Raw genomic sequence first — 8,552 nt, 5'->3', positions numbered from 1 at the left:
AGGAATTAGTTTATTAGAGGGACAGCGCATGTAGGACGTTTTGGAGATACGGTGAGGGAGGTGAGATTGAGATGGTTTGGACATGTGCAGAGGAGGGACATGGGGTATATCAGTAGGAGAATGCTGAGGATGGGACCACCTGGAAGGGGAAAAAGAGGAAGACCAAGGAGGAGGTTTATGGATGTGGTGATGGAAGACATGCAGGTAGTTGATTTGAAAGAGGCAGATGTAGAGGACAGGGGGGGGGGGTATGGAGACGGATGATTCTAAAGGGAGAAGCCGAAAGTTGAAGAAGAAGCAAAAGTCTGAAGCCCCTCACCCTATCTAGTGCACTACAAACTCCGGTTTGGATTCGGCACTACTCCAGATCAGCAGGTGGCGCTAATGAGCTGGAATGCGCACGAATGGAAAAACACCAGGAAGTCTCTTACACACACACACACACACACAGACTTGTTAAGGTACAGAAAAGTGCAGGGTTCAGCCTTTATTTCGGATTCAAACAGGAAGTGAACTTTAAACAGAAAATAGAGGGAAATGGAGGTGGCAGGAAATGAGCTTTACATGAGCCTGAGCAACACATCAACCTGGAGCAGACGGAAAGAGATTCAAACCTCAGCTTAACACACTTAGCCTTCACTCACTCACTCATCCATCCATCCATCCATTCATTCATTCATTCTCTGGAGTCAGGAGGACACCTGGGCTTTCTCATCTTCTCGTCCTGAATCATCAGTCAAGTCTTCCCTCCTCTGTGGGTGAGTTTCTCTAATACACACAATATAAAAAAGAGAGAGAAATACAAGCGTTTCCACCTCCTTTCATTAATTTCTCATCTGCACCCAACATCTTTACATGCTTCTGAGATCTTCATGAAGCTCAGAGTCTTCAGGACGTGTCACTTTCACGCGTGTTCTTCAGATACGTCAAGCATTTCCCGCGGTCCTATCAGACGAACTGCGTGATCACGTGACCGAGAAAACAATCTGCGTGTTGTGCGTTTGAGGAACATCATCAAAGCTCCTGCGGTGAACGGTTGATTTGGCGTCTGCGTGACGTCACAGTCTGAGTTCATTCATTCGTTTGTCCTGCGTGACCACGAATAACTAATTCGATTGAATTGTTTTGATCTTTTGACAACTTGTTTTCCGTTTCATGTAGAGGAACTTGCACGGAAACGTGTTTTCACGTCACAGCTTCTCGTCTCTCAGCTCAGAGGTGGATGAAGTGCAGACACGCCCCACCCCATGCATCGCATTGCAATGTTCACGTGTCATATAGATCCATAAACATTCCGACATGCAGTGAAGAATTTTGTGTTGTCACGCAGGTTCTTCTGTTTCTATGCAACAAACTCGGTCAAAGGCATCAACCAGACACAGTGAAAGTCTGGAAGAAAGTTCTGTAGAAGGCTGAACTTTTTCTCTCAGTAGAACATATGGAAGATAAAGAGAAGATGTGATCAGATGTTTGAATGGTTCGAGGTCGTTTCGGAGCAGAAATAGAATCCCGATCCATCATGACTCCAATTCCATACTTCATCATTTATACCCAGTGGAATTCCGTCTGGACCACGGTTTATTGGATGCACCTTCACCATACAACAAGAAAACGTGTCGAAGCGTACGTCCGAGCTCGGGTAATGTTATTTAGAGAGCAAACTGTCGTCTGGAGCGATATCCATGGTGGAATGTCCTGCCCAGTCACAGCACCTAAATCCTATTCAACTGCTTTGGGATGAACTTCATCACCAGAAAGAAAACTAGTGAAGAACAACTTTGGCAAGAAGAAGTTCTTAGAGTGTTCGGAGAAACCAAGTGATGAAGAATTAAAAATTGAGGAATAAAATAAAACGTATATTAGAATTAAACGTGTGTATGTGGAACGGCATTTATGCATTTGCTTCATTGGAGGGATGTAAATAGCAGAAATGAGTAACCTATAAATATTATACAGGATGACAGATGGTTTGTATTTTGTTGCAATTCTTTTCTCTTTCTTTTTGTATTATTGTAAAGAAAGAGAAGAAAACAAGAAGTTGGTAAACGTGGCGACTGAACCATTTCCTGTATTTGCGACATCCAGTGTTTAACTGAAATGAAAAGGAAACAGTGAGACGTCGTGAGTCAGGACGAGTGTCAGTAGAACCTCAAACTGCGTTCTGCTTGTAAGAGCGAGACAGGAAGTTAGCAAAATAAGCTCGACTGTATTAGTTATGAAACACTGCTCTGACTTTCTGATCACGGATCGGATTTTGCGTGTCCGATATTCGCCAGATTTGATTGGTCGGTGCCGATCGAACGGGTTTACAGCGCATCTGTTGTGCGTTTAAAACATTCCCATCTGTTTTTCAGATGCTTTCATCCAGAACTACAGTTACAGCTTCTTGAATTATCACATTTTTGGAGTGGTTTGTTTATTTTGAGGAACATCTGCATATCATCCAAATTGTCACACAGCAGCTTTTTCAGAATAAAATAGAGTACAATGTATATAATTATTAAGAAATATATACAATTTAAACATCAGGAATTCAGTGCTGAAGGTGGGGAGGGAAAAACTCCTTTGAAATAAGGAAGAAACCTTCAGAGGAACCGGACTCTGGGTCACACCGAATGTCCATTCATTATAGTTCCATCAGTGAAAATTACAATCCAAATCCATGTCCATGGTCCATAGTAGCCTCGTGGATCTTGTTGAGAACATCCTCAGCTGGAGAGAGGGGTTTCCTGTTGAAAAGAATAGAAGTCAGTCCTTCAGGATGAAACACGGAAGTCTGGAAAGACGAACAGGACAGGATCATGGGTACCTTAGGAAGAAGTAGCTCAAAAAGGGTGAGATGGAGAGCAAGAAACATGGATGGACCACAACAAATAAGGAAGAGCCAGAAGGTACCAGGCATGACGTATCCCCAATATGGAAAAAAAACCAAAAAAACTACGGTCTGTACTTTTAGTAGAAATGTTCTGCTTGGTGGCTCTGACGTCGGTGTGAAGTGTGGTATGTTCTGTAGATTACATGCTATTAGATCTCGGAGCTGTTTGTAAAGCCTTCAGGGTGACAGGAAACCAGTTGAGTGACTTTTGGTAAAGGGTGTAACTCATCTCTGCTGCCAGGAAGGTCTTCTTCAGTAAATTCCACACAAACCACCAGCTTTCATCACACCACAAAGTATTCAATCACGTTCGGGTCAAATTCTCACGGCTTTCCGAGGCAGCGTGTGGCCTTAGCGTTAGGTTCTTGTGTTAGGAGTAGGACATGTGGAGTGCGGTGCGGTGAAGAGGGGATTCTGTGTCCATGAGGGATGATTTCATTTCCAGTAACAGCACATCATTTGTAAAGTTTTTATTTGATTCCATTTCCACACCAAACGCACTTTTTTTTCTTCTCTCTCTCCGTTTTGCCCGTCCGTCCACACTGGGGCGCCGTTTTCAGTCGCCTCTTTCGAAAGAACGTGGCTCGAAATGAAAGCGTAAAAAAACGGGGACACGAAGCGTTTTCAGATGTTTTACTGTGGATGAACAACGTTTGGGAAACGATCGAAAAAAAGACTTCGCCTTCAGACGGAAACGGCGCATTCCAACTGATCCGGATTAGTGGATTAGTCGCTGCTTCTTCTACCATATGTCTTAGCGGCGATAAATCCTTCAGCACAAAGATTTCTAAAAATGCTGGAAAATGGCAATGCGTCACCTTTTGGTACCGGAGACTCCTTCCGTAAATGAATGAAAAAACTTGTCAGAACAAGAGCCTTAATGTAAACCTGTTGGTGCTGTCACTAAAAGTCCACACCCATGAAATATCTTAGGAAGGAGATGTTACAGTATGGTAGAGGTGCTTTATACTCATTCTCAGTCCGAGTGTTTTCATTCCCTGTCCAAAAGTAGCATCATATTTAACCAATGAAATACATTAGGTTAGCTTCAAAACGAAGGATAAGAACTTAAAGCCCGGGACACACCAATTTAGTTTTTTTTAGGATCAGGTTTATTGGCCAAGTGTGTTGACACACAGACGGAATTTGGTTCCATCTGTTCCGACTCTCAAAAAATACAGACATGTAGAACAACACTGCACATTTAGTTTAGACCAGGGGTCACTAACATGGTGCCCGCGAGTACCACGAGTTGCCCGCAAGGACCACATGAGTCACCCGCAGGCCTTTTCTAAAAATAGTTCACCATAGCTCCAGCTCACTGGTAAATCGTGCAAATTTTTAAAGTTTTTTCTTTTTTAAATCTGTCACAGATAGACCGAGTCTGAAACCAGGGTATGGATTAACACCTTGTCTTTATTTTGTTTGAACATATACAAGGCAGAGGCTTGAGGAGAAGTACGAACCGGAGAGCGGGTATAAACCATACTGCGTGTAGGATCCGTAATGCGGGTAGTCCAGGGATGATCGCCAGTGTGAACCATTAAAGGCAAACCTATCTTGAGCGCTTCCTCCGAAGTGGAGCCAGGAGCATGGAAGTATGGGGAATACTAGTGGTAGGCAGTTTGGTAGATCTCTCATGGCAACGAGGGGATCTGACCGTGAGTGAGGTGGAATCGGGAGCTTCTAAAGGGGAAAGGTAATTGGGAACAGGTGTAGGTGATAAAAGCAGGAACAGGCTGAGTGACAGTTAGAGCCTTGGAGAAAGGCGTGGCTGGTGGTTCCTTGACAACATCATACTTGCATCGGTGTGAATTTAAAAATGACAATATTAAAATATAGATTAATAGATATAGATGAATATCATTAATTATTATTAATAGCATATAATTAAAGGTAAATTGAGCAAATTTGTTATTTCAGAAGTGTGTATCAAACTGGTAGCCCTTCACATTAATCTGTACCCAAGAAGTAGCTCTGTTTCAAAAAGGTTAATGACCCCTGGTTTAGACTATACAATGCAATACGGACTATACGCGATTATACAGATTAAATTGGATTAAATGCAGATTAAATCATATTTTTCCACATCGTTGGCTCAGTTTGCAACACGTCATCTGTTTTTATCCGCTGATTCTGCATGAATCAGAGACGGAGCTCATCGCCAGGGAAGAGAACACCGATTGGTTGTTCCGCTCAGCGAATGAGGACAACAATTTTGTGATTCTTGCTCTTGTCTTTGCACTTTAGCAGACATGATTTGAAACAAGTGACACAAATCTGTTAATGATCCTGGCAGGTGTAAACACAGTAACGTTTCCCTGTTCGGATCCTGAATACAAACTTCTGCCACCTGCTGGTATGGGAGGGTTCTGTTCTCACAAGCAAGCCCAGAACGTACACGCGTGTTTTGGTGTGTCGGAGGCGTCTGCCTAATAATAGGCCTGATTCGCAGCACAATTGGGTGGTTAAATAAAAAACCCGCCAAACTCGATATTGATGAGCTTCATTGAAATCTTTTAACTGTGACATGCAAAAAAATCCAGAAACAAGAAGGGCGCAAATACTTTTATCACAATTAATGTTGAGCAGAATTCTTTTCAGTCTATTGGTTCAGCCCTCCACAACAGCTCGGTTTCTCAAGTGGCCCCTTGTAAAAAAACAAGAATTGCCCACCCCTGTCCTGGCTCTCTGTTCACAGGCAGGCACTAGGACCCTGGAGCAAGTCACTGAACAAATTTAGTGTTTCCTTCTTTTTCACTTTTCTTTAACTTCACTTCTCTGTCTCATGTGAAGTTAAGCGGATTTTGTTTCATGTCGCTCAATGTGAACTTAATAACTCACAGCCTGGTTGAATACCTGTAGAAGGTGTGTGTGTGTGTGTGCTTATGTGGTACTTTTGTGTGTGCTTTTGTGCATATATGATTGTGTGTGTGTGGGAGATTGTTTACACATTTCCTTCTTCAAACAAATGTCTTCTCAGTGCAAACACGGGAGAACAAGGTTTCTGTCAACCTTTTTTTATTAGATCAAGAGTCACCTATTGTATAGTTCTGTGTATCAGGAGAAGGTGCGGTCAGTGAGAGGATTAACATCCTGCCACATGATCTCTGTGTCCTCTTTCTACACGGCCTCAGAGGAAAAAAGAAAACGGTATCAAAGTCTTGGGTTTCAAATTTTTACCTGTTTGATTTGTTTTTTTCTCCAGACCATGTCATTCTAAGGCTCAGTCTTGGTGAAGGGGTCATAAGGTAAAACCAGATATTCGGAACGAGGGAAAATTTGAGTGTTCGTGTGCTGCGGAGCATTAAATCGGAGATTACCATTAAGTTAGCAGGTATTTCCTTCTTTTCGTACACACGGAATTTAAAGGGTTGTTCTACAGATGTGTGTGTGTGTGTGTGTGTGTGTGTGTGTGTGTGTGTGTGTGTGTGTGTGTGTGTGTTTTTTGACATTTTGTTTAGTCTATAGGCTGAACAATATTTGCAAATTATGAATCCTTGACCATTAATTCAATTTGATATGAAGATTAATGAATAAAAAAAGCTTCAAACTTGGACGGAGATCACTTTTGAAGTACGGTTTTGAGGAAACGACTATTTCAGACATGCTCAGTTCTCGTGTTTTGTATCACTCTAGAGATTTCCTGGTTCGTCCTGTGGTTTGGGATTTATCCATCTTGTGCTGAAGCCTGCCTGATTCTTTAGTTCCTGCTGATGAAAAGTATTCTTGCTCCCACCACCATGCTTCACAGCAGGCATGCTGGGATTCTACTGGACATCACACTTTGACCTCGAGCACCTTTTCTCACATGTCTCCAAGTCTTCTGGCATGTAGATTTTTTCTCTATTAGTGCTAGATACTATCTGATCTGTGGATCTCACCAGCACTATCAGAGTTGCTCTTGGCTGCTCTTCCTTTTCAGAAAAATGTAAATTTTATTGCTGAAATTGTTTTAAAAACGGTAAATGCACTGTGCGGTGTTTTCTTTGTTTGTTCGAAATGATCCCAAACTTTGGAAACTTTGTCGTTTCCTTTGGCGCAAATCTTTTCCTCGCCCCTCGCTGTTTTCAGCCCGTTCCTTCATTTTTCATTCTGCAGCGTGTTTCTGCCATATAAAAAAAATAAAGTTTGCCTAATTCCGGAATTTTCTCTCGACTTTGTTTCATGCAATTCCGACTTTGTTTCACGCAATTCCGACTTTTTTTTCTCATAGATATCCCAAATCTTTGGTGCATCCACCGGTAACCATGTTGTGGGCCTGAAGTTTGAAGCTGTTTGTGTATGAACGAACCTTCTCTGCTTCATTCCGGCTGCCCGATTTTTGTTTAACGTGGCGGAAAAGGGCTTCTGTAATGTCTCCCTGTCCACAGTTTAGCGGGCGGTGCGTTAGTAATTATAGTCCGTTGGGAAAGACAGTGCTCCGTGTGTGATTTAAATTAACTAAACAAAGCGAATTTGACTCGATGCATTTTTATATTCGAGTTACTCGAGGAATTGTTTCAGCCCTAAATTCATGTAACCAGCATGGCTCAGGATCTGCATCTCTACACCACCACCTGCACACTGAGCACTGGGGTCCCTCAGGGCTGTGTGCTTGGTCTGCTGCTGTTCCCTCACGACTTCAATCACATCAAGTTTTCAATCAAGATTGAGGTTTCGAGGCTGACGGACTGGTGGAAAAACAATAATCCATCTCTTTAAACGTGCACGAAAAAGTGATTCTTGTTGAATTCAGAAGAGCACAAAGCAGCCACTTTCTTTCTCAACATAAAAATGTTTCTCCTAGATCATTACAGGCATCAAATTCCTTAAGTTTCACCTGGTGGAGAACTACACCTGGTCCCTCCACACCAGCTCCAAAATCAGGAAAGCCTGAGGGAATGTTGTTTCTTTGCACTGTGTACCAGCTGTGTACGGTTCAAATTACAGTAAAACCACTTGACCTAGGTCTTTCTGTGGGACGTTCAAAAGCTATGTTTTTGTAACCAAACTCATAAGTTTCCCAGAATCTTTAGCCCTCAAGGAACAAGTTTATTTATATTGAGATCATGTGACACGTTAGTCACTTTATTTTGAGGTTGTAACTCGATTAGCTGAGAGGTAAATGCTAAAACGGACAAAAGAAAAGATTCAGTTAGGTTTTAAAAAATTCCTCTGGTCTCCTACAGCCTCCTTCCAGTACAGAGAGGAAATGGATCAGCAGTATTTTAAGTCTTCGGTGCTCAGTGACGATAAAACAATTAATAAACTGGGTCATGTGTTGAAATATTTGAGCATTTTGAAGCAAATCTGGTTAACTTTCTTTCGATATTTTACTTAGTGTTCATGATATTCTCAGAAATGTGTGTCAGGGATACTGACATTCCCAGCCATATACTTGTAAAGAATAGCTTCAGTAGCATTACATTTTCTCCTTGAACTAGGAGACCCAAACCTGTTCCAGCATGTCAGTGCTCCTGTGCACAAAGCCAGCTCCATGAACATATGCTTTACATGGGTTGGATTGGAAGATTTTCTGCTATAGAGCTCCAAAACTATTGAACACATTTGGGATGAATTTTTAATGCTGACTGCACCCCAGGCCACCTCCCCCTAGACCTCCCCCTAGACCTCCCCCTAGACCTCCCCCTAGACCTTTATACCTGAATCTCCACAAGCACACTACAGAATCTAG

The 8,552-nt window shown here is 42.3% G+C and overlaps 1 protein-coding gene across 4 annotated transcripts in view; it reads left to right on the top strand.

Annotated features, from left to right (window-relative positions):
* The first annotated feature begins 385 nt into the window (after positions 1-385).
* Positions 386-8,552, top strand: part of slc35a3a (solute carrier family 35 member A3a) — a 22,341-nt gene continuing 14,174 nt past the window's right edge. Inside the window, exon 1 of one of the 4 annotated variants that reach the window (XM_083555052.1) lies at positions 386-758. The gene's annotated coding sequence lies outside the window, so the exon portion shown is untranslated. Of the gene's footprint in view, positions 759-6,030; positions 6,127-6,187; positions 6,213-8,552 lie in introns of those variants that run through there. The other 3 variants (XM_083555053.1, XM_083555055.1, XM_083555054.1) reach the window with 3 other exon arrangements.

The sequence above is a fragment of the Silurus aristotelis genome (genome assembly GCF_946808225.1).
Source record: "Silurus aristotelis genome assembly, chromosome: 11".
Lineage (NCBI taxonomy): Eukaryota > Metazoa > Chordata > Actinopteri > Siluriformes > Siluridae > Silurus > Silurus aristotelis.
The sequence above is the reverse complement of the archived record's forward strand: the minus strand, read 5'-3'. Positions and strand labels throughout refer to the sequence as shown.